The sequence below is a fragment of the Lathyrus oleraceus genome, chromosome 6, assembly GCF_024323335.1.
Source record: "Lathyrus oleraceus cultivar Zhongwan6 chromosome 6, CAAS_Psat_ZW6_1.0, whole genome shotgun sequence".
In the NCBI taxonomy this organism is placed as follows: domain Eukaryota; kingdom Viridiplantae; phylum Streptophyta; class Magnoliopsida; order Fabales; family Fabaceae; genus Lathyrus; species Lathyrus oleraceus.
The window spans coordinates 173,245,709-173,272,430 of record NC_066584.1 but is presented as its reverse complement, the minus strand read 5'-3'; the positions used below and the strand labels follow the sequence as shown (position 1 = coordinate 173,272,430).

The 26,722-nt window shown below is 42.5% G+C and overlaps 1 pseudogene; it reads right to left on the bottom strand.

Annotated features, from left to right (window-relative positions):
• Nucleotides 1-11,341: 11,341 nt before the first annotated feature.
• On the bottom strand, nucleotides 11,342-26,669 carry LOC127094610 (dolichyl-diphosphooligosaccharide--protein glycosyltransferase subunit 2-like; annotated as a pseudogene).
• Between the last annotated feature and the right edge of the window lie 53 nt (nucleotides 26,670-26,722).

Here is a 26,722-nt window from a genome sequence, read left to right as displayed (position 1 = left end):
CTTTGATTGCAAAAACATCCATTTATTTTGATAAAGAATCTTTGCATTTTGAGATATGGAGATCCCTTCCAATGCATGTTCATAAGATTGAAAGCCTGAAATCTTATTCGGAAGGTTGAGTGACCCAGGTGTTGAAATTTTGGCACGCCTGGGGTACGTTTTTATCTAACGATCTCTTTTGCAGGAGCTGTTGGTTATTTTCACTCACTTGCGGGTTGTGATGTGAAACGTTTTGACAAAAGATCCCCGTGAAGTCTAATCCGGGACGAGGAATGGAAGAATGGTGTAAATACGGCAAAAGGATTGCGACGATCCTGGAGAGTTAATCAAGAAGACTCTTCAAAGTCTGAGGACTGGAGAGTTAGCCCGAATCTGAGGAGATCGATTGTCTCGGAGTAGGGAGAATTGCGAGAATCCTAGGTGATTAATCAAGAAGACTCTTCAAAGTCTGAAGTGGAAAATTCACATTGTGATTAGATGGTGAATGCCAGTGTTCGACAAGTCGACAGGTGTTCCATGTCAAAATTTCGTACCTCCCCAGCGGTTTGAGATTGTTATCTCCCCAGCGGGTTCGAGATCGGTGTTTCCTCAGCAGCCAGGACTGAAGTTTGTTGTTTCCCCTAGCAGGGTTGAGAGTGTTATTTCCCCAGCAGGAATGAAGTTTGTTGTTTCCCCTAGCAGGGTTGAGAGTGTTATTTCCCCAGCAAGTCTGAAGGTTGTTGTTTCCCCAAGAGAGGTGTGCGTTGGTTGTTTTCCCTAGTGAAATCCCCAAGCAAATCGGGTTCAGTGGAGGTCGTCCCTAGTAAAGGTTGTCCTTTCCCCAGCAGCAGTGCTATTCCCCAGCAGGTTGGAGATTGGAGTGGTATCAAGCTCCTCAGCAGAGTGCCTCGAGCTCCCTAGTAGAGTCCCCTGAGGGGGATACTTTTTATGCATTCATCATTTAGAAAAGCATAGCATATTGCAAAGCTCATTGCGTAGCATTTCCATGGTTATGGAGCATTACGCTGTAAAAAAGGAAGAACTCATGCATATGCATTGCAAGCATAAACTAGTCTCAAGTCGTGGTTACCGCTTGAGAATTGGTTTAGCTGGTTGGTGAAGATGTTACTCGGAGGAGTTTAGCATCATGACGTTGAATCAACAATGTTCCCCAGTAGTGCGATATTGGCGGAAGATTTTTGTCGTGCGAGATGGAAGTAAAAATCAAATAAGTTTTGGGGTCCAAGAAAAGCAAAAAAAAAAATAATGATAATCCCCAGCGGATGTAGCATTCAGGCCAAAGTTTCCGACATTCAGGTCGAAGTACTTGTGGCATTCAGGCCAGTTTTCTGATGTTCAGATCGAAGAAGTTTCCGACGTTCAGGTTGAAGCACTTGTGGCACTCAGGCCAGTTTTCCGATGTTCAGGTCGGAGAAGTTTCCGACAATCGGGTTGAAGCACTTGTGGCACTCATGCCAGTTTTTCGATGTTCAGATCGAAGAAGTTTCCGACGTTCAGGTTGAAGCACTTGTGGCACTCAGGCCAGTTTCTCCGATGTTCAGATCGAAGAAGCTTCCAACGTTCAGGTTGACGCAGCTTGCGGCATTCAGGCCAGGTTTCCGGTGTTCAGGCCGAAGTGGGCATTCAGACCAGATTTTCCGATGTTCAGATCAAAGAAGTTTCCGACGTTCAGGTTGAAGCACTTGTGGCACTCAGGCCAGTTTTTCCGATGTTCAGATCGAAGAAGTTTCCGACGTTCAGGTTGAAGCACTTGTGGCACTCAGGCCAGTTTTCCAATGTTCAAATCGAAGAAGTTTCCGACGTTCAGGTTGAAGCACTTGTGGCACTCAGGCCAGTTTTTCCGATGTTCAGATCGAAGAAGTTTCCGACGTTTAGGTTGAAGCACTTGTGGCACTCAGGCCAGTTTTTCCGATGTTCAGATCGAAGAAGTTTCCGACGTTCAGGTTGAAGCACTTGTGGCACTCAGGCCAGTTTTTCCGATGTTCAGATCGAAGAAGTACTTCAAAGAGCCGACTTTTCAAAGATATACTTCACTGGGTCCATCTTAGAAATCAACAAGGTAGTATGGTTCAACATATACTGTCTTAGTCGGTGAGCAGCGCATGCCAAAGCACAACAAGTTTTCTCGAGCAGCGAATATCTTGTTTCACAATCGGTAAACTTTTTGCTAATGTAGTATATTGCATGCTCTTTTCGACCAGACTCGTCATGTTGTCCCAATACACACCCCATCGAATTCTCTATTACTGAAAGGTACATTATCAGAGGCCTCCCAGGAACTGGAGGTATAAGAATTGGAGGTTTCTGCAAATATTCTTTTATCTTATCAAAAGCTTTTTTACAATCATTGTTCCACCTGATTGCTTAATATTTTCTTAGCAATTTAAATATCGGTTCGCACGTAGCTGTTAGGTGAGATATGAACCGTGCAATGTAGTTCAGCCTCCCTAAAAACCCACGAACCTGTTTTTCCGTTCTTGGTTTAGGCATTTCTTGAATAGCTTTTACTTTCGCTGGATCAACCTCAATCCCTTTCTCACTGACAATGAAACCTAACAGCTTTCCAGATCTCACTCCAAACGTACACTTGTTTGGATTCAGCCTCAGTTTGAACTTTTTCAATCTTTCAAACAACTTTTGCAAGTTTACCAAGTGCTCCTCTACTGTCTAAGACTTCACAATCATATCTTCCACGTACACTTCAATTTCTTTGTGTATCATGTCATGAAAGAGAGTCGTCATAGCTCTTTGGTAGGTAGCACCGACGTTCTTCAACCCAAATGGAATTACCTTATAACAGAACGTGCCCCAAGGTGTAATGAATGTCGTCTTCTCCATGTCTTCTAGCGCCATCTTGATCTGATTATAGCCAGAAAATCCATCCATGAAAGAGAAAACCAAGGACTGAGCAGTGTGTAACATCTCAAAATTTGCCCTCCTCTTCTTGGGACTAGTTTGACATATTGCATTTCATTTTAGGACATTAGGCATTGCATTTTTGCATATCATCTGAAAATAAGGAAGTCATCCTCCAAGGTCTTCTCAGAAGATGGAGATATTACATGATTCAAGCCTGAGGGTTTCTTTAAATTGATCATCAACCATCTGAGGGTTTGTACTTCAATTAGGGTTTCCTAATTCTTCAAGGAGGTTGAGAATTATCTTGTGTGCAAGGATATGTCACTATCATCATGGTTATGTCATCATCCAGGGTTTCATTGTGCTTTCTCAAGTTTCCATTGGATTAGGGCTTTGACCTCTGGTCATCCCTAATCAATGCATTCTTCCAATCAGGGTTTCTCAAAGAGATGAGGTTATTTCTTGGGTTGAGGATCATATGGTTATCTCAAGGAGCTTACAGGAGCTAGGGGTTCATTTCTGAGCAAATTCCTCAAGTGGTGGAGGCTCAAGCTGATCAGAGCATGTCAAGGTCATCTGAGGACCACAGAAAGTCAACTGTGCAAGAACTGAGGGCTATGAGGTGGAGAAATGAGTTTCAACATCTCAAGCATGTTCAAAAGAGGTCCATTTGTCATTTCAAACATCTATCTTGAAGAATTTGAAGTCAGGACAAAAGTTTCCAAAAATGGAAAGTGACCTATAATTGAAAGTTTCCAAAAATGGCAAGTTTTTGGTCCACATTCTACTTGACTTTTCAACATTATAGAAGCTTCAAATGGATTTTTGGTGAACAAGAAAGTTGAAGATCTTTCTCTCCTCTTTTCAAAAAGTCCAAGATCATGATCATCTGATGATTGGTTGAGGAGTTATGGCTAAATGATCACAAAGTGTACATGGAAGTTCAACATGGCATAACTTTTGATTCAAAACTCCAAATTGGTCCACTCTTTTTGCAAAATGCTTGTCTTGACCAATACTTTCCAAATCAACCATTGCCTTGCATGGAAAATGCTCATGTGATCATGTGTTCATTCATATGCATTTTGGAGGGAAAATGGGGAATTTAAATTTGGTGAATCACATGTGCAAAATACCACTTCCATTGTGTTTATTAGATGATTTTAAGTGGATTTGAACCATTGCATGGCACTATTCACGTATGGTTTATGCATGCTACCTCATTATTCATTTTTTGCAAAACACTTCATAATTCATTAATTTAGATTAACCAAGCTTAATGTGGATTAGCAAAGTCATTAGCATACCATATAAATAGATAATCATAACAGAATTTGCTCATAATCACAATTCTAGATCTAGAATTCATCTTTCCCTCCAAAACTCTCTCCTTGGATTTCAAATTTTCTTCACACAACCACAAGATTTCTTCATATATCCTTCATCCTCATGGAATTTTGAGCAGGAATCATCCATAATTCGTGGCATTTGAGTTGGTTTTTAAGGAGATTGGATGCATGAACATGTTAATGGAAATTTGAAATTAAGCAAGATCTAAGAGGATTCAACCATCAATTCTGACTCAAAGCTTCAAGGCAAGGTTATTGGAGCTGATTTGGATCATTTAGAGGCTTGAACACGTGCAATTCCATCACTGCCATTCCAAGTAGGTGGATTTTCGACCTTCACTGCCATTCCAAGTAGGTGGATTTTCAACCTTCACTATTTGCTATTTCATGTACATAATCTTGTAGATCTTGTGATGCTGATCATTCTGATATAGTTAGAATTAATTTTGGTTAAGTTTTGATCAAGTTATGATGAATTAAAGTTTGAGTGGTGAAACTTCTTTTGATCGATTTGTAAAATGCATGAGGAACTAGGCTTAGATAATAGGATATCTGTGATCCTCGTGAAGAGACGATTCCAATCATATAAATATCATGAAATTCTGCAAAATTTGACGGTGGCGCTCCGCTTGGCTGGTCGGAGAAGACGGTGGAAACCACCATCCGCCACCGCCTGCAATGGCCTAGGGTTTCAAGCTCAAAACGGCCGCGTTTTGGCCATAGTTCCTTCAACCGAGTGAACGTGAGTTCGATCCTGGCAGTGCAATCTTTTGCTATTTTATTTGATTTCTTCATGGACCTGGTGCGCTTGAGTTCGATTCCCAGCGAGTGCATGGTTCTGATTTATTTTGAGCCCACATTTTGAACCTCAGGCGCATGAGTTCAATTCCTGGATGTTGCATTTACCAAATTTCATTTCAACTTCATTTTTTTGAATTGTTATTCCTTACTATTTTCATTTTATTCCAATATTTTTCATCAACTTGCAAAAATCATAAATAATAATAGGTTAATCCGATTTGGTCCAGATTTTTTTTTAAATGTTTGTTTGGATGTCTAGTATTTTTTGATACTAATTGCATGATTTTTTCTTTTCTGGATTTTTAATGATGATTTTTTGTTTGCACATGATGTTATATTGACATGTTGGATTCATTGTTTTGTAATATGCTCATGATTTGTCCAATTGGCTTGAAATTTGACATGCTTGTTCCTAACATGTGACTGGATTTTTGAGAATTGGTTTGGCATTTTTATCTTGTTCTACCACTGTTTTAGACACATGGACATTTGGTGTGACAATTTGTGTCACAATATTTGATGTTGCATTTGTACATTTTCATTCATATGCCATTTGATCTCTTCTGGAGTTGATTTTTTGTATGATGTTCATTCTTAACATGATAAGCTTGTATAAAAAATTTCATGATCATTGGATACATTTCTGTTTTAATGTGGATTTTCTAGTCTTGATGTCCAATTTTGATCACTTTGTTTGCCTTTGATTTATCTTGATCATTTGAGGGCTTTGTCTTATGATTTGAACTTGGTCCTTTTGATGACACTTTCGTATTTGATTGAATGTGCTTCATGTAAAGTTTTGACTTCTGTTTTGACTATTTGACTTGCCTTTGACCCTAGTCTTTGTACTAGTGGTTTGTACTCACCAATTGTGTTTGTGTTTCAGGTATCTAGCACTAATGGTTGGTTTGCTCATTATTTGAGATGCAAGTTGTTTTGTTTACTAACTATTGTTGTGTTGTAGGTCCATTGATGTGATGAACTCACTTGAGTGCTTGCATTGTGTAGATATTGGATAGTTCCACTGTTGTTGACTGGTGATTTGTCTGAATGCAATATTAACTGTTTGATTTTTGTACAGGTACATTAGCCACTTGCTAGCTAGCTTTTGCTTTGCTTTGGAGTGTGGTTGATACACCACTGAGGTTGTTTAGCCTTCTCACTCCATGTAGTCTGGAAGTCCTGTCACTTTTTTGGCAGGCATTTGGCTGAAGTCCTCCTTAAGAGGAAATGTTTGTGCTTGTTTATATTTGTGCTAAAGACCTCTAAATGAGGCATGTTACTTGTTAAGTCCTCCTAAGTGAAGAGGCAATTGACAGATAGAAGGGATTAGCAATCAATCCCCTGTTATTCGTTGAGTCGTCCATTATGCTCGCACTACATGCTGATGCTCTTGGACATAACCCAAGATCTTGTACAGTGTCAGTCAAGTGGAATAGGGTCCCTCTTTCTGGATCCCCACGATTTCTTTGATTTGAGCTCACCCAGACCAGGGTTAAGAGCATGAGGTCTAATCCTCATTTCCTTTCATCAGCTTCACCCTAACTCTCAATGTTAGCGGTTAAGAGCTTCAGCATACCCCTACAGTTTTGGCTTGTTTGTCGAGGTTGATATGACCCCTTGACTAAAGCCCAACCATTTGTCTGAGCCTCTTGTTTGTATATAGAGTGTGATGATTGCTTGTGTGTTTGCTTTTGGTATGTTTGTTTACTGTTTGAATTTACTTGCTTCCTGTGCGAGTTAGGTTCTAATTAGATACCTCAACCTAGGGCCATTGTGGATTGCATGACAACTATTAGGCTCGAGTCAGTCTCCCTTTTAGTTTGTTATTCTCCGGTCTCTGGTTAGGAGAAAGTTTCTCCCCTGTTAAGGGGAACTACGTCGACCTGATTCTCATACCAGATGAGATACGTAGGCAGGAGATCGTGCGAGATCTCTCCAGGCACCCTTTTCTTTTTCGGTGTTGTCGCAACCCGAAAAACACGGTATGCGAAAAAAACAACCGGCGAGAAAAGAAATGACACAAGAGTCGCCACCGTGCGTTATTTATCCCAAAGGAGGGAAAGGAAACGCTCGAAGTAAACCTGAAGAGAGGAAAGGAAAAGACAAGGTCTCGCAACCAAATCTTGGGTTCAGGAGTCGATTATGCGAAGGGAAGGTATTAGCACCCCTACGCATCCGTAGTACTCTACGGGATCCACTCTTGTTGTTTCTTGTCTAAAGGGTGTGTGTTTATCTAATGTACTATTTACTAAAAGGGTCAAGAGAAAAATGACTCGCACGGATGTCGCATCCACTGCATACGTATCTCATCTGAATATGAGAATCAGAGTCTTCGTAGCTCGGGTACCTATGGGTTAAGGGTAATTGTGCTCGCTAAGACATCGCGTCTTATGCCTACATATCTCATTGGGAATGAGAATCAGAGCATAATGTAGTTCAAACTAAACTACGGGAGTAAGGGTCTCGATTGCAACTAGGGCAAGAGAAAGGGAAGGTCTCGATCGCAACGAGGGCGAGAGAAAGAATCGCAACAAGGGCGAAAGAAAACAAGGATTAATTGTTAGTTGTTAGTCAAACTCGACAAGACATCGCATCTCGTGCCTACGTATCTCATCTGAACATGAGAATCAGAGTTGCCGTAGTTCGGCTGACACGCACGCCAAACAAAACAAAACACAAAAGCAGGCAAACATGGAGCCTGAATGCCAATCACTGGACTTACATCAGCATCCGAACCAAAACACACACAAAAAGGCAAACGTGGAGCCCGAACGCCAATCACTGGACTTACATCGGCATCCGAACCAAAACACACACAAAAAGAAAGAAAAGTGTGCCCGGAGAGATCTCGCACGATCTCCTGCCTACGTACCTCATCTGGTATGAGAATCAGGGCGACGTAGTTCCCCTTCATAGGGATTGCCATCTGAATATGGACTTACGAAAGGAGGACACCAGTTGTGTCAAAGGAGAGTGGGCAATGTGTTCACATCCTAGCAGTAGGTGTCGCAGCTCGCTGAATCGAGTCTTAGGCAATTACCTCTTTGCAATAGAACGGACTACATGCCACAGGATCGGAGACGCTCGGAAAGGTCTAGAAGTGGGGGAAGCTCTGCCCTAGGGTTGTCATGCAATATGTACTTAAGTGTTAGGATTTACAAATGGGAATATCTACCTAATGTTAGCATGCAAAGAGATATGGGAATCCTACCTATGTTATCATACAAAGGGTTCTATCTAATGGGTGCTACCTAATCGGAACAAGAATTGACGAGTGGAGCAAGGAGAAGTGTTAGGGATAAGGGTTTGATGGCGATGCATAAAGCAATCGACTTACAAGGTTGATGGCGATGCATAAAGCAATCGACTTACAAAAGGGTGGATGAATACGTGCTGGTTCTGTTAGGTTTTGAAAAATGATTACTCGACGTTGGATCGAGGTTTTGATCTTGTTTTGAAATGGTTATTGAATGTTCATTTTAATTCTTGTATTAACAGATGAATAAAGAATGAAAGAATAAATATTATACATTTCATGGGAGAGGGGTACATTTGTTATGAATGGGGGTTGTTCATGGCAAACAAACAATAATAATACGTGCCTCATACACCATACAAGTAGGCCACAGTTAATCAGACAAGTAAGATATAAACAAGTATATAATCGAATCAAATAATCAAAGAATGAAATAATGAAGCATTAAACAATGTATGAGTGTAAGTGCGAAGGAACCGACTCATTGTAAGAAAGCCCAAGAGTAAGCTATGTGAGGTTGATGGCGATGCTTAAAAAGCAATCGACTTACAAGGGTGTAAAAATGGGCTCGATATTAAATCGAGAAAAGTATGATTTTTATAGTTTAAAAAAAAATGGTTTTGGACTAAACTAAAATACAACAACTATGCATTATTAAAAAATGAAATCATGAGTATAATAAACATAAAAAAGATATTAATCAACATACTAAAAGAATAAAAAATGCTAAAGGAAGATAAAATCAAATAACAAGCAAAAAGTACCACACATGAGTATTGAACCCTCCCCACCTAATATTATGCAACTACCCTCTCTCCACTAGGCCATTCAACACTATCTGCTATTGAGGTACTCCAAAAATAAATGAACTGGACTAAAATAAAAAGATTTAAAAATAAAATAAAAGAAACAAAATACACATTTTTATAGTTTTTTTTTGTATTAAAAACAAAATAAATTAAATAATAAAAGAAAAAAGAAAAAAAAACGAAATGAAACAGTGTCGTCGTCCTCGTCTAGCTCCCTCGCTCTCTCTTCTCCCCTCTCAGCTTACTCCCCCCAAAACAAAACCAAACCCTACTAACAGTAATCAAATCTAAACATCAAGAAGAAAACAAATGCAACTGACACAAGGAATCCCTAAACCTAGTCCACGAGATCCGACTCGAATCATCCATACGGAAGAAGAAAAAACAACATAATTTGCATAGAAAACAATCAGGTTTGGAAAGTAGTAGATAAGCACACATTTATGCATCTGAATAGGGAACGACAAAAGGGCGAGAATTCTACCAGATTGGGGTGTCTTGGAAGTGAACGAACAGGTACGTGACCCTCCTTCTGCTTTCTCCTTCGTTGCGCTTCTCTCAATCGGTCTCTTTTTCTGAGTTGGGGATTTAGGGTTCTTGGTAGAATCTTTGTCCGCCTCCAATTTTCTCTGTTGTGCTCTTCAAAATCGCCTCCTCTCTTACTGATTTCTCTCCTTTTATCTTTCTGTGAATTAGGGTTTCAAAGGTGCCTTTGGTAATCCAGAAGAGTAACTCTGCAAAGCACTTTTGATGTTCAGAAACTGGATTGACCCCTTTGATGTATGGATTTGAGACAGGTAATCTGAGCATCTGAGCATTCCTCTCTGTTTTTGTTTTAATTCCCATTTGGGAATTTCTGGATTTTGAATTTTACTGCTTTGAGTAACTCTCCACTTTTTACTGCAGTGAATTTTTTAGAAAACTCAGTTGGTTTGGTTGAGGTTCAATGGCTTTGGAGGTGCAAGTTTGTTCAAATGGAATTGCTCCAAATCATTTGCTCTAAGTTCAGCCATCACGCCATGACCTTATGGAATTCAAGTTTTGATTTGGCAGCTGCAGGACCATGATGATAGGATGCTAGTACAAGGTGTGTCAAGGTGAGTTCAAAATCCATGTGCATTGATTTGCCAAATCAATCATGTATGTACCATGTTTGATCATGTGATTAGGGTATTTGGTTATTGATGAATGCAGGACCAATTCAGCAAGGTAAAGATTGGTTGTCAAGGCAAGGGATCCAAGTCATGGTATAATGGTCATGAATATGAAAATGAGCTAAGTTACTTGGAAATGAAGAAACAAGGGAAAACACAACCAACATGGTTGTTGGATGATTTAGATTGTGGTCTGTTTAGCATGGCAGTCTGTTTTGCCCTTAGTATTTGTTGATGAACTTAGGAAGTAGTAGTAATGCTATTAATCTCCCCATTGATAAGGCAATCGAGCAAAAGTGGATATATGTTGAATTCTTTAATAAGATGAGCAGCAACTGTGTAAGAATTGTCAAGATTCTCCATAAGGCAAGTGACTGTTTTGCAAGCTAAGGACCTGACTGCTTGAGAATCTGCCTGCAGACCAACTTGAACAAACGGCATATACTGCGGAATCAAAGTTGCACCAAACTCAAACTCGCCAATTGATTGGACCAGTGCAGCAAGCCAGAAGACATCTGAGTAAGGGTTGCCAGTGTTGTCATTATACTTTAATAGCTGTAAAACAAATTCGATAGCCTCTCTAGGACTTTTCTTGTCAGCGGCTCTAATCATAGCTACGGCATGTGGAATGGCCTCCATGCATTACCTCAAGAACAAAATACTCGGCAAAATCATGAAAATCATTTGGCTTTGGGAGTCCAATGTCAGAATCAAATCTTCGACTCTTGTAAAATTTCACCAAATGGAGTAGACCAGAAAAATCAGTTTCCTCGGATGCCGAATTCGCCAATGCAAATGCTGCTTCAATTCTTACTCTCCAAAAAGCCTTGGAGTCGGTAAGAAAACTTGCACTCTTTGTTGCTCAATTCTGCAACACACCTTGTTCCTGGTTCTAAACTGGTTTGCTTGTGCACGCTTGGAATTGCAGGTTGTTGTACTGGACTGCATTGTAGCTTGGGATGTTATTGTATGCTGCAGTTTGTTGTTTGATGGCAGGTTGGAGGCTTTGGCTAGGTGATGTGGTAAGCCATTTACATCTGGTGTTAGTCTGAGCATGATATTAGTTAGGTTAGATGTTGGATTGATGCAGGTTCCTTGAATGATGGCAGGTCAGGGGTAGGTGGTTGTCAACTGAAAAGAAAAACGCAACTTTTGAAGATGGTTAGCTGAGAGTGAAACAACAACAGTTCCAGCCAAATCTAGCGTTTTCTGGGTTTCATCACTTCCAAGATCACTGCCAAGAACTGCAATTTCTGCGTTGCTAACTTTAACAATGCTAGTGACATATATTGGCACGTGAATTTGGCCTCCAATAGCATGATCATTTTCACTACCAGAATCTTGAAGCGCCGTCTCAAAAACAAACACATAAGTTCCTATGTCCACATTATCTGGGAAGCCCATGACATGAAGTCCACTACTTTGATCATACTGGAGTTCCTTGCCCTCGATAACAGCCGAATCTTTAGCATTGGTATGGAAAGCTCGGACAAGCTTAACTGTAAGAGGCGGTGCAGCTGAACCAAGTACTGTATTCACCGTAACCTTGAGCTGATCTTTCTTAGACAATGAATAAACTGTTGCAGGAAGTGACAGCACTAATGGGACGGGAACCCTTTTGCTCTCCAGAAGAGCTAATGATTCAATTTGATTGAAGAAGTCCTTGGCACTTCCTGGAAGTCCAATGCCTAAAAAATATTTTGCTAAACCCAATATTTTATCCCCTGGAAGATCTATTTTTTTCAGAAGTTACAGCAGCAAATGATGTACTCCCTCGAACAACTGAAGAAGATGTGGAAAGAGAAACCCGACGCTCGCGACCACTGCCAAACTTCTCATCAAAATAAAATGTTCCATCATCATATTTCTGGATGCTGTCAAAGAGCTTCAATATATCACTTTTCACCGTATTTACCCTAGACTGATCAGTTTCAGAAGATGCTAATGAGATGACTCCAGCCAGTGCTTCAAGTGCTAATCCAGCAACATAGGTACTAGATTCTGGATTATCAGAACTGTAGCGCCATCTTCCATCACTTTGACTCAAAGCCTTGATTGAATGGAATGTCCCATCAGCATCAGCAAGAAGCACATCAACATCAGGTGCCTGATCCTTCATAAGAACCAAACTTCCTATTGTATAGTACGTGTCAACCAAAGCACTTGCATCATTGACAGTAGCTTGAAGTCTTGAAGCAATATCCTGGAAAACACCCCTATCAACCTTGCATTTTAAAATGCCATTGACCTTTAAGGCATAGAACAGATCCTTCAGAGAGGATGACGACCCCAGATTTTCCACTACCTTCTGACAAGCGGTTACGCTCACATCAGGCTTATTCTCAAGCGCAAGTATCTCAAATACTCTTAGAGCCTCATATGCTTCTTCTAAACTTGAAGAGGATCCATCGAAGAGTTGTAAAGCGGCGGAACGGTGAGAATCGGAGATTGGAGTTGGATTCGTGACGGCGTTGCAGATCAAAATAGTGTAAAATAGTATGAGGAATTTGGGTTGACTTTGGTCAAAGTTGACCAAAAAGTCAACTGTTGACCAAAGTCAACAATTGGTCAAAGTGTCAATTTTTGTGTATTTTTTGTATGGAATCAAATGTAATGAAATAAAATTGAAATGGATTAACAAAATGGTTTGAAGTTGGTTTCACAATTGGTTTAATCATAACTTGAATGTTTGACTCTTGAAAAGAAAATAACTTGACTGATAATGCACATGAACAAACACCATGACTTTGGACCAAGACCAATCCTCATGTAAAAACCAAAGTAAGGTTAGGCCAAGCACGCTAAACAAACATAAAAAATTCAGGACCAAAATCGGGGTATGACAGCTGCCCCTATTTAAACGTCTTCAACTAGAGAATATGAAGCAGGATATTCTTCATATGATCATAGTGGGAGATGGTTAAATACCAAGAAGACCCAGATTTTGATCCTGAATCCCTATGAAATAATTAACCATGCCTGTCAGAAACGGTAAAGAAGCAATCCCAAAAGAAGAATCCGTCTGGTACGGTGAAAATCGGCCTGAGTACCGAAACAGAAAGTTGACCTGGATACCAAAATAAATGGTAACACAGGAATACCCATGGCCCGAACGCCGCACATTAGTCTGAACACTAAGCATCGGAGTATGAGAGTATCAATGTTGGTCTGATCACCGAAAATCTGGTCTGAACACCACTTCGATCTGGAAATCGAAAAACTGGCCTAAATGCCACTTCGATCTGGATACCGGAAACTTCTTCAATCTAAAAATCGGGAAAGACTGGCTTGAATTCCACTTCGGTCTGGATACCGGGAAAACTGGCCTGAATGCCACTTCGGTCTGGATACCGGGAACTGGCATGAACGCCACTTCGGTCTGGATACCGGGAAAACTGGCCTGAATGCCACTTCGGTCTGGATACCGGGAACTGGCCTGAATGCCACTTCGGTCTGGATACCGGGAACTACTTCGATCTGAAAATCGGGAAAGACTGGCTTGAATGTCACTTCGGTCTGGATACCGGGAAAACTGGCCTGAATGCCGTAAGTTCTTCGTCCTGATTGTTGAGAACTTCTTCGGTCTGGATACCGGGAACTGGCCTGAATGCCACTTCGGTCTGGATACCGGGAACTACTTCAATCTGAAAATCGGGAAAGACTAGCTTGAATGCCACTTCGGTCTGGATACCGGGAAAATTGGCCTGAATGCCGCTTCGGTCTGGATACCGGGAACTGGCCTGAATGCCACTTCGGTCTGGATACCGGGAACTACTTCGATCTGAAAATCGGGAAAGACTGGCTTGAATGCCACTTCGGTCTAGATACCGGGAAAACTGGCCTGAATGCCACTTCGGTCTGGATACCGGGAACTGGCCTGAACGCCACTTCGGTCTGGATACCGGGAAAACTGGCCTGAATGCCACTTCGGTCTGGATACCGGGAAAATTGGCCTGAACGCCACTTCGGTCTGGATACCGGGAAAATTGGCCTGAACGCCACTTCGGTCTGGATACCGGGAACTTCTTCGATCTGAAAATCGGGAAAGACTGGCTTGAATGTCACTTCGGTCTGGATACCGGGAAAACTGGCCTGAATGCCGCTTCGGTCTGGATACCGGGAACTGGCCTGAATGCCACTTCGGTCTGGATACCGGGAACTACTTCGATCTGAAAATCGGGAAAGACTGGCTTGAATGCCACTTCGGTCTGGATACCCGGAAAACTGGCCTGAATGCCACTTCGGTCTGGATACCGGGAACTGGCCAGAACGCCACTTCGGTCTGGATACCGGGAAAACTGGCCTGAATGCCACTTCGGTCTGGATACTGGGAAAATTGGCCTGAACGCCACTTCGGTCTGGATACCGGGAAAATTGGCCTGAACGCCACTTCGGTCTGGATACCGGGAACTTCTTCGATATGAAAATCGGGAAAGACTGGCTTGAATGCCACTTCGGTCTGGATACCGGGAAAACTGGCCTGAATGCCACTTCGGTCTGGATACCGGGAACTGGCCTGAACGCCACTTCGGTCTGGATACCGGGAAAACTGGCCTGAATGCCACTTCGGTCTGGATACCGGGAACTCTGGCCTGAACGCCACTTCAGTCTGGATACCGGGAACTCTGGCCTGAATGCCACTTCGGTCTGAATACCGCCTCGGTCTGAACACCGCCTCGGTCTGAACACCGGAAAACTGGTCTGAATACCACCTCGGTCTGAATACCAGAATACTGGTCTGAATACCACCTCGGTCTGAATACCGGAATACTGGTCTGAATACCATAAGTTCTTCGTCCTGATTGTTGAGAACTTCTTCGATCTGGAAATCGGAAACTGGCCGGAATGCCGCATTGGTCTGACTACCGCCTCGGTCTGAATACCACCTCGGTCTGAATACCGGAAAACTCTCCATGTCTATCAGCATCGACGAAGATAACAAAACAGTGATACGTGAGTCGGCACGCATGCAAAAGACCTATGCTGGGGATAATAATCGAAAGATTGACCAAAGAGTGCATGAGATATATTATCTATAGCCGTCAAAACGTAGATAATACACTCGCATGGAAGATTATCCATAACCGGGTTGCAGGTTGTTAAATGAATAATCGACCGAAAAGAAAGGCATCAGGGTACCAGGACTAGGCATGCAAAAGATGACCAATCAAAAGTGGATAAAGTTGCTAACTCGGAGCAAATACCCAAAAGAAAGGGGAAGACCCACTGGGGACAATACTACTTGATCAAGGCAAGTATCCAAAGGGGACAAGACTATCAATACCACAAAGAGGGGATTACATCTACCGGTTTGTAGGCAGAAAACCACAGAAAAGTAACCAGTCATCGACCAGGATGAGCACAAAGGGTTAACTCTGCTAGGGGATGAAAGTGGGATTTTACAACTACCAGTTAGTAGGTAGAAAACCACAAAGATAGGACTTACAACTACCGGTTCGTTGGTAGAAGCCAAAAATTCCGCTGAGGATGAGATGAATGAGTGCCGGTTAGTGAGCAACCATTCATTTATGCCCCAGAGAAGTACAAGAGACAGCGAACAAGAAGCCAATTTAGGATCGATCCAAAAAGGCAAACTGAATCAAGACTCATCCTAATGAGGAAAGAACTCAATAGGGAAAACCCATCCCATTAGGGAGGGAACGGAAGCAACCGTCATCCACGAGGATGTATCTCGGTGGGGAGCGCAGAAGGAATGGTGGACATTTTCTGCTTAAGGGGTCGACTCTATATGGAGAGATCAGACATGCCCACATATGCTAGGGGAATTGAACCAAGCTTGCAAAATGATGCCAACTTCGGGGAGTAACACTGCTGGGGATACCCACTTAACTAAGGAGTCACTTGTTGGGAAAACACCAACTTCTCAACCATGCTGATGAACCCAATTCTGAAGCCGATCCAATGGCGCGATGCTAAACTCTTTCCAACAACCCAATCTCGGCTGGTCACCACGGCCTAGGGCTAATGGATATGTTTGCAATGTTGATGCATGAGTTTTTTTCTTGTTTTACACAATGCCCCATGATCATGGAAATGCTATGCACTAATGATGCAATATGATATGCTTATCTAAATGATGAATGCATAAACACACGTCTCCTCCAGAGACAACACCGGGGACCTCCAGGAACTGTGCTGAGGATCTTATAACCACGTCAACTTCCACCCTGCTGGGGAAAGACAAACCTTGTTGGGGATGCACTCCATCGAACCCGAACTGCTTGGAGATTACCCTGCTAGGGGAGGCAACCCATTCTTATCTCTACTGGGGATGATTTTCTCCAAACCCGATCCTCTTGGGGATCTCACTGAGGGAAAACCATCAACACAAACCCTACTGGGAAGGCAGTAACCTTTAGGCTCGCTGAGGAGACACTGATCTCAAATCTGTTAGGGAGGTAACCCTCTCACACCCACTGGGGAAATACAGCTTATTGGACACGGAACACCTGTCGAGTCGCTGAACAGCGGCATCCATCGTCCACCCACAGTGTCGGCTTTCCTCTTTTGAGAACACCCAGACTCGCCTAGACTCTTCTGATTCATCCCACGAAGATCGAATTCCTGGGATTCATACAAACTTTCCAGTCTTTAGACTTTGAAGAGTCTTCTTGATTAGCTTTCAGGATCGTCGTCGCAACTCTGTCACGGGCTTTTCACCGTTCGTCTATCCATTGCCCCTGGTCGGGCTCTGCAGGGATCTCTTTTGTCAAAAGGTTTCATACCACTACATGCTAGTGAATGAAGATATCTAACGGTACCTGCACAAGAGATTGTTAGATAAAAGCGTGCCCCAGGCGTGCCAACACTTCAACACCTTGGTCACTCAAACTTCCGAATAAGATTTCCAGATTTCAATTTATAAGCACGCATCGGAAGGGACCTCTATGTTTCAAAATGCAACTATTCTTATCAAAACAAACGGATGTTTTTGCAATCAAAGCGGTAATGAAGACAAAAACAAAATTATCTGACTGAACACGCATTTTATTGACTGAAAAAGATAGCACAAAACCGAGCAACACACAGGAAGCAATCCCTGAAAAGAGGTGATTGCGCCTAAAAGTGAAAAAATCTACCCTAATGGCAATGTGAAACCATGATTTCATCGGGTTCCAACTCAGTTACACCTCATATGTCCTCAAGACTTTCCGCACTTTCTGTCTTCTGAACAAGATGCTTCCAATTGGTCTCTGTTGGAGATTATCCAAGTCATCATGAGCACAAACGATCATGCTAGACGCAGTTGTTCGTTTCATTCCCTCTTTTGCCTGGACCGCCCTTTCGGGTTTCAGTCCACCGGGATACCCTTTTTTGCCCAAGTCGCCCTTGTGGGGTTTTCGACTTGCCGGGTGTACAGTTCTTTTCATTTATTATCCCTAACTTTTGCCCGAACCTTTTCTCTCTTTTTTTTTGGTTCGCCGGGATGCCCTTTTTTGCCTGGACTCTTTTATTCTTTTTGTCCAGCGGGTCTCTTTTCACGAAGTATCTTTTAACTGCGTCCGCATTCACAGGGGATGGAAAATCCTCATCATCCGTGGTCGTCAGCAACAAGGCTCTGTCAGAGAAAACCCTTTTTGACCACGAACGGACATTCATAATTGTTTATCCACTTGCCCCACGATCGTCTTGAGGAGGAAGGATCCTTTTCAACACCACATCTCTTCCATGCTACCCATGAGGTCGCACTTCTCGGTCAACAATCACGCTTCATTTACTGGGTACAACTGCCCCATGACAAGTAACTGTCAGCCTCTTTTCTCAATCAGGCTCAACGCGTTATACCGAGTCCTCATCCACTCGCCCTTTTCTAACTTCTCATCCAACCGAACTCTTTACAATGAAATCTAGCCTCCAGCAGGCAAGATCACTTCCATCCCATACCGCATGAGGAAGGCGTTGCCCCAGTAGATGCACGTACCAAAGTACGACACTCAGGATACCAACTTCGTACTCAACCACTATCATTGGTGCGTTCACATGTTATCGGGGAAGCACTAGCTCACTCTCTTTAAACTCTCCTCATCAGACATCAAAACCCGTTCGGATTCGGGGTCAGGCCCCTCCTCCGGGATCGGTCACTCTCAATCTTTCGATTCGAGTACCTCGAGATGTCCTCATCAGGGACTTCAGACTTCCTTGGTTGACAATCATCAGTGGGCTGTTGGGCGAGATAACCATACAATACCCTCCTCTTGGTTGCTTTCTGGGAGGTATACTGAATATCGTATTCCGTCGACATCACTTGCCCTCTCACAACCCGTCCGTTCGATGCTAGCTCCTCAAGCACATACTTGATCAGATCCATTTTGGACATCCACAAGGTGGTATGAACCAGCATACACTGTCTCAATCGGCGAGCAGCCTATGCCAAAGTACATCAAGTTTTCTCGAGCAGTGAGTGTATTGTTTCACAGTTGATAAACTTTTTGCTTAGGTAAATTGCGTGCTCTTTTCGATAAGACTAGTCATACCGATTCAATACGCACCTCATAGACCCCTTAAGGGCTGTCAAGTACCAGATTAACAGTCGTTTCTTCCCCGGAAGGTATCAGAATCAGAGGTTCCTGCTATTCTTTTTTTTTTTTTTTTTTTTTTTTTTTTTTTTGCAGGATCAACCTTGATTCCTCTTTCGTTCGCAACATGCCTCGGCAGCTTGCTGGACAGCACTCCATAAGTGCGCTAATTCGAACTCAACAGTATGAGTTATCTCTACCTGTCAAACAACTTGATCCACCGGATGCCCCTCCTCTGCTTGGGACTTTGCCATCATGTCATCAACATGGCATTTGCTTTCACGATGAATCATATCATGAAACAAAGTCACCCTAGACTTCTGATACTTGGCACCGGCCTTCTCGATACTGAACGACATCACCTTATAACCAGAAGGTGCCCCTTGTGTGATGGACATGGTTTACGTCATATCATCTGGCAACACTTCAATCTGGTCTCGGCCAAGAAGCCATCCATGAAGATAAACTGAGCATTATAATCAACCAATACCTCGTTGTGACGTACCGGGAATTCATCTTTCAGATTAGCTCAGCTCACGTCTCGACAGTCCACACACATTCTCATCTTTCAGCACCGGTTTTCGCTTCCCTGGAGGACAGTCTTCTCTCCATGGTAACTCGTGCCTCCACAACATTGGTATCCTACCTTGGTGTATCTAGATACAACCAGGCGCACATATACCATCATGTTCTTGACTTGCCTCTGAAGCGGCCTCAATATTCGCTTTCTGACCTCGGCGGTGCTTGGAGCAACAATTCTGAGCACTCCTCATGCGGTTGAATCACCTTCTCTTCTGGTTTCAACGACCCGGCTAATTCCAACAAATCACAATCTTCTTCGCCTTCTCCTTCGGCATGATAGATCGAATTGTCGAAGTCATACAAAGGTGTAACCAAATTGTTATCGATGAGATCAGGAGGGTAATCACTTTTGAGGTTGGAACGAGACAAGTTCAAAAGAAAAACGAAAAACATTGCCATTTTTTTATTTTTTTTAAACTGTAAAAAATGAAAAACAGGGAACACCGCTTTTAATCACAAAAACATCCATTTATTACTGATGCAAAACGTTGCAAAATGAAACACATGAGATGGCCCTTACAATGGACCAGTACGTTTTGGGCAAAACGTATGGCTTTCATGCAAACAGAATTAAAACAGAAATACTACACTTCCGGATGAGCGGCAGTGATGCTTTTGGAGACCTTCCAGTTGCCTAGTACGCACGATTTTATCCACAGCTCGAGCTCGCGGTCACAGTCAATCTCTTCACTCACTGAACAAGCATGATCAGAATCCAGCATTCCTGCACTGACAAAGATGTACGATGGACGACGTCCTCTGTTTGGTCTAGACGACTCTTGATCTGGATAACCGATCCCAAACATGTCTGCCTTCACCACTATGTCAATGATCCTTCCCCAACCTCGGGCCTCTTGGTTCTTCACCACCTCCAGAGCTTGTTTATAAGAAGAAATGGACAGCTTCTTCTCTTTCTCGACAACAAGAGCGCTCTCCACCTGGACGGTTTCGATTGCTTGACTGGGTATTTCAAGTTTTCCAATGTCCATTTCTACTTCTTTCATCCTCTGGGTCGTGTCTCCCATCAACACACACCCCTCTGTGGCAACGGCCGCACAACAATTATCAATAATAGGGGAAACTCCATCCTGCACCAGAGCTTTTGGGACCACAGCCATTGGAACCTTTAGCTGATCTTCCTCAGTCACCCCCATTCCTCTCTTGTCCTTTTTCACCATCTTCAGCTTTATAGGACCCTTCCTGGGTACAGGGTTGACATCCCCCTCCATGATCCGTGCCAAATTGATGATCTTGGAGTCTACCATGTCCTGGACAACATGCTTGAAAGCCCTACAACCCTCAACACTGTGCCCGGGTGCCTCAGAATGGAACTCGCACCTGGCATTCTCATCATAGTGTGCAGGCCTCTTCTGTTGTGCTATGGGAATCAAAATCCTTGGCCGGACTAACCCCAAATCTCTCAATCTCCTGAACAAAAGGGTATAAGTCACAGGTGGTTCCTCAAACTGACGATCCTCCTTCTTCTTCCTCACCTGGCTCTTAGCTCTCGGTGCCTTCTGTTGAAGTGGTGGTTGTTGTGGGGGTACAGGTGAGTTACCAACAAGAGTGGTTACAGCAACAGCATAAGGATGATAACGATCCTTACTGCGTTCTTTCTTTGCTGGCACACCACTTGACTCAACCTCCTTTTTGAGCGGACCACTGTCAGAGAGTTTCTTTGCTACCGAGCCAGAGGGATTTGTTACATCGGATGATGGAGCCTTTCCCTGAACTTTCTCCTTGATCATCCAACTCTCAATCCTTTCCAATCTCTCAGACATGGCTTTCTGTCCCAAGGCAAGCCCTTGCACGATACTGAACAATCCCCTCATCATCTCTTTCAGTTCAAGGATGTCGGCGTTGGGAAGATCCATCAGCTTGGATTTGTTGAGTCTGACTGTATGTCTGAATGGAAGAGCTATGCGCACCGGTTAACACCTACAAAACAGCAAATGGGTTAGTATGACTCACGCATGCAATGTCTATCCGTACCAGGAATATTCCTTTGATTTTGGTTTCACAGAGACAGATAATTTTTCATCAATAACATTCTGACATCTGGATATCTCTCAACCAGAATCTTAATCAAAAAGTGGACCCTGAGTACAGATAGACACGAGTTAAATGCAGATGAATGCGATGCAAATGCATGAATGCAAGTCACTGCGCCACCAAGTCCTCTGAAGACCCATTCTCTGAACTAGTCACAGTCATCGGGACTAAGTCACCATAAATCCGCCTTGGGGAATTCCGAAATAAACGGAAACGGAGATTACATCACTATCATCATAGGAACATCCACTGAACGGATGACAGTCAGATCCTCTGAACAGGACTTTCCAAAATCAACCCGGGGGTCCGAAATAAACGGAACCCATTGATAAACCACGGACAGAACTCCGGCGTCCCAGAAATAAATGCCCATAAATTTGGCTGAACCAAAGTCACCATCACAGCACCACTGGCAGAAACCGTATCTGTAGAGATCAAACCCTCCCCCTCACTGGTAGGTTCTAAGAACAGAAGTTTGTCAGCTTCAGCCCTTCAGTCGAGAATAATACGTTTACCACTGAAGGTTTGGCATTATTACAGGATAAAAGACCTCTGCTGACTCCCCTCAACAGGATATCCTAAAGCAAGTTCCCAGTCTCGGGGTCCTCGGATTGATCAGCGAGAATGCGCCCACCAGGGCTAACATAATCACGTCTCGGAGGAGAGGCCTCGACTGAGTTCTCGGAAAAAGGTCACCAGAGTCGACAATTTCTAGAGGAACATCATGTCGTTACGGAACATCCGTAGGACAAGATATATCCAACAGAAACCTCATCTGGAATGTGGGTCTCATGAACGACTTAACGTAGCAACATACCACGCAAGCCTCATGACTATCCACTCTAACACCTATGTGTACACTCAAGCCTGGGTAGTGGGCTTATCTCTCATAGAACAGTCCCAACCCAACAAACAAACAACCCACAGATACAGCAAGCATATGTACATGAACGCGATAAGGTAAAGCAGGTAAATGCTGAAAATAAATAACTGTACAAAAGAATAAACACCCAACAAACAAGAAACCTACAAAAGCTAGGAGGGACTCGCTTAGGGAAACCGATTCCCCAGCAGAGTCGCCAGCTGTCGCAACCCGAAAAATACGGTATGCGAAAAAAACAACCGGCGAGAAAAGAAATGACAGAAGAGTCGCCACCGTGCGTTATTTATCCCAAAGGAGGGAAAGGAAACGCTCGAAGTAAACCTGAAGAGAGGAAAGGAAAAGACAAGGTCTCGCAACCAAATCTTGGGTTCGGGAGTCGATTATGTGAAGGGAAGGTATTAGCACCCCTACACATCCGTAGTACTCTACGGGATCCACTCTTGTTGTTTCTTGTCTAAAGGGTGTGTGTTTATCTAATGTACTATTTACTAAAAGGGTCAAGAGAAAAATGACTCGCACGGATGTCGCATCCACTGCATACGTATCTCATCTGAATATGAGAATCAGAGTCTTCGTAGCTCGGGTACCTATGGGTTAAGGGTAATTGTGCTCGCTAAGACATCGCGTCTTATGCCTACATATCTCATCGGGAATGAGAATCAGAGCATAATGTAGTTCAAACTAAACTACGGGAATAAGGGTCTCGATTGCAACTAGGGCAAGAGAAAGGGAAGGTCTCGATCGCAACGAGGGCGAGAGAAAGGATCGCAACAAGGGCGAAAGAAAACAAGGATTAGTTGTTAGTTGTTAGTCAAACTCGACAAGACATCGCATCTCGTGCCTACGTATCTCATCTGAACATGAGAATCAGAGTTGCCGTAGTTTGGCTGACACGCACGCCAAACAAAACAAAACACAAAAGCAGGCAAACATGGAGCCTGATGCCAATCACTGGACTTACATCAGCATCCGAACCAAAACACACACAAAAAGGCAAACGTGGAGCCCGAACGCCAATCACTGGACTTACATCGGCATCCGAACCAAAACACACACAAAAAGAAAGAAAAGTGTGCCCGGAGAGATCTCGCACGATCTCCTGCCTACGTACCTCATCTGGTATGAGAATCAGGGCGACGTAGTTCCCCTTCATAGGGATTGCCATCTGAATATGGACTTACGAAAGGAGGACACCAGTTGCGTCAAAGGAGAGTGGGCAATGTGTTCACATCCTAGCAGTAGGTGTCGCAGCTCGCTGAATCGAGTCTTAGGCAGTTACCTCTTTGCAATAGAACGGACTACATGCCACAGGATCGGAGACGCTCGGAAAGGTCTAGAAGTGGGGGAAGCTCTGCCCTAGGGTTGTCATGCAATATGTACTTAAGTGTTAGGATTTACAAATGGGAATATCTACCTAATGTTAGCATGCAAAGAGATATGGGAATCCTACCTATGTTATCATACAAAGGGTTCTATCTAATGGGTGCTACCTAATCGGAACAAGAATTGACGAGTGGAGCAAGGAGAAGTGTTAGTGATAAAGGTTTGATGGCGATGCATAAAGCAATCGACTTACAAGGTTGATGGCGATGCATAAAGCAATCGACTTACAAAAGGGTGGATGAATACGTGCTGGTTCTGTTAGGTTTTGAAAAATGATTACTCGACGTTGGATCGAGGTTTTGATCTTGTTTTGAAATGGTTATCGAATGTTCATTTTAATTCTTGTATTAACAGATGAATAAAGAATGAAAGAATAAATATTATACATTTCATGGGAGAGGGGTACATTTGTTATGAATGGGGGTTGTTCATGGCAAACAAACAATAATAATACGTGCCTCATACACCATACAAGTAGGCCACAGTTAATCAGACAAGTAAGATATAAAAAAGTATATAATCGAATCAAATAATCAAAGAATGAAATAATGAAGCATTAAACAATGTATGAGTGTAAGTGCGAAGGAACCGGCTCATTGTAAGAAAGCCCAAGAGTAAGCTATGTGAGGTTGATGGCGATGCTTAAAAAGCAATCGACTTACAAGGGTGTAAAAATGGGCTCGATATTAAATCGAGAAAAGTATGATTTTTATAGTTTAAAAAAAATGGTTTTGGACTAAACTAAAATACAACAACTATGCATTATTAACAAATGAAATCATGAGTATAATAAACATAAAAAAGATATTAATCAACATACTAAAAGAATAAAAAATGCTAAAGGAAGATAAAATCAAATAACAAGCAAAAAGTACCACACATGAGTATATGCAACTACCCTCTCTCCACTAGGCCATTCAACACTATCTGCTATTGAGGTACTGCCAAAAATAAATGAACTGGACTAAAATAAAAAGATTTAAAAATAAAATAAAAGAAACAAAATACACATTTTTATAGTTTTTTTTTGTATTAAAAACAAAATAAATTAAATAATAAAAGAAAAAAGAAAAAAAAACGAAATGGAACAGTGTCGTCGTCCTCGTCTAGCTCCCTCGCTCTCTCTTCTCCCCTCTCAGCTTACTCCCCCCAAAACAAAACCAAACCCTACTAACAGTAACCAAACCTAAACATCAAGAAGAAAACAAATGCAACTGACACAAGGAATCCCTAAACCTAGTCCACGAGATCCGACTCGAATCATCCATACGGAAGAAGAAAAAACAACATAATTTGCATAGAAAACAATCATGTTTGGAAAGTAGTAGATAAGCACACATTTATGCATCTGAATAGGGAACGACAAAAGGGCGAGAATTCTACCAGATTGGGGTGTCTTGGAAGTGAACGAACAGGTACGTGACCCTCCTTCTGCTTTCTCCTTCGTTGCGCTTCTCTCAATCGGTCTCTTTTTCTGAGTTGGGGATTTAGGGTTCTTGGTAGAATCTTTGTCCGCCTCCAATTTTCTCTGTTGTGCTCTTCAAAATCGCCTCCTCTCTTACTGATTTCTCTCCTTTTATCTTTCTGTGAATTAGGGTTTCAAAGGTGCCTTTGGTAATCCAGAAGAGTAACTCTGCAAAGCACTTTTGATGTTCAGAAACTGGATTGACCCCTTTGATGTATGGATTTGAGACAGGTAATCTGAGCATCTGAGCATTCCTCTCTGTTTTTGTTTTAATTCCCATTTGGGAATTTTTGGATTTTGAATTTTACTGCTTTGAGTAACTCTCCACTTTTTACTGCAGTGAATTTTTTAGAAAACTCAGTTGGTTTGGTTGAGGTTCAATGGCTTTGGAGGTGCAAGTTTGTTCAAATGGAATTGCTCCAAATCATTTGCTCTAAGTTCAGCCATCACGCCATGACCTTATGGAATTCAAGTTTTGATTTGGCAGCTGCAGGACCATGATGACAGGATGCTAGTACAAGGTGTGTCAAGGTGAGTTCAAAATCCATGTGCATTGATTTGCCAAATCAATCATGTATGTACCATGTTTGATCATGTGATTAGGGTATTTGGTTATTGATGAATGCAGGACCAGTTCAGCAAGGTAAAGATTGGTTGTCAAGGCAAGGGATCCAAGTCATGGTATAATGGTCATGAATATGAAAATGAGCTAAGTTACTTGGAAATGAAGAAACAAGGGAAAACACAACCAACATGGTTGTTGGATGATTTAGATTGTGGTCTGTTTAGCATGGCAGTCTGTTTTGCCCTTAGTATTTGTTGATGAACTTAGGAAGTAGTAGTAATGCTATTAATCTCCCCATTGATAAGGCAATCGAGCAAAAGTGGATATATGTTGAATTCTTTAATAAGATGAGCAGCAACTGTGTAAGAATTGTCAAGATTCTCCACAAGGCAAGTGACTGTTTTGCAAGCTAAGGACCTGACTGCTTGAGAATCTGCCAGCAGACCAACTTGAACAAACGACATATACTGCGGAATCAAAGTTGCACCAAACTCAAACTCGCCAATTGATTGGACCAGTGCAGCAAGCCAGAAGACATCTGAGTAAGGGTTGCCAGTGTTGTCATTATACTTTAATAGCTATAAAACAAATTCGATAGCCTCTCTAGGACTTTTCTTGTCAGCGGCTCTAATCATAGCTACGGCATGTGGAATGGCCTCCATGCATTACCTCAAGAACAAAATACTCGGCAAAATCATGAAAATCATTTGGCTTTGGGAGTCCAATGTCAGAATCAAATCTTCGACTCTTGTAAAATTTCACCAAATGGAGTAGACCAGAAAAATCAGTTTCCTCGGATGCCGAATTCGCCAATGCAAATGCTGCTTCAATTCTTACTCTCTAGAAAGCCTTGGAGTCGGTAAGAAAACTTGCACTCTTTGTTGCTCAATTCTGCAGCACACCTTGTTCCTGGTTCTAAACTGGTTTGCTTGTGCACGCTTGGAATTGCAGGTTGTTGTACTGGACTGCATTGTAGCTTGGGATGTTATTGTATGCTGCAGTTTGTTGTTTGATGGCAGGTTGG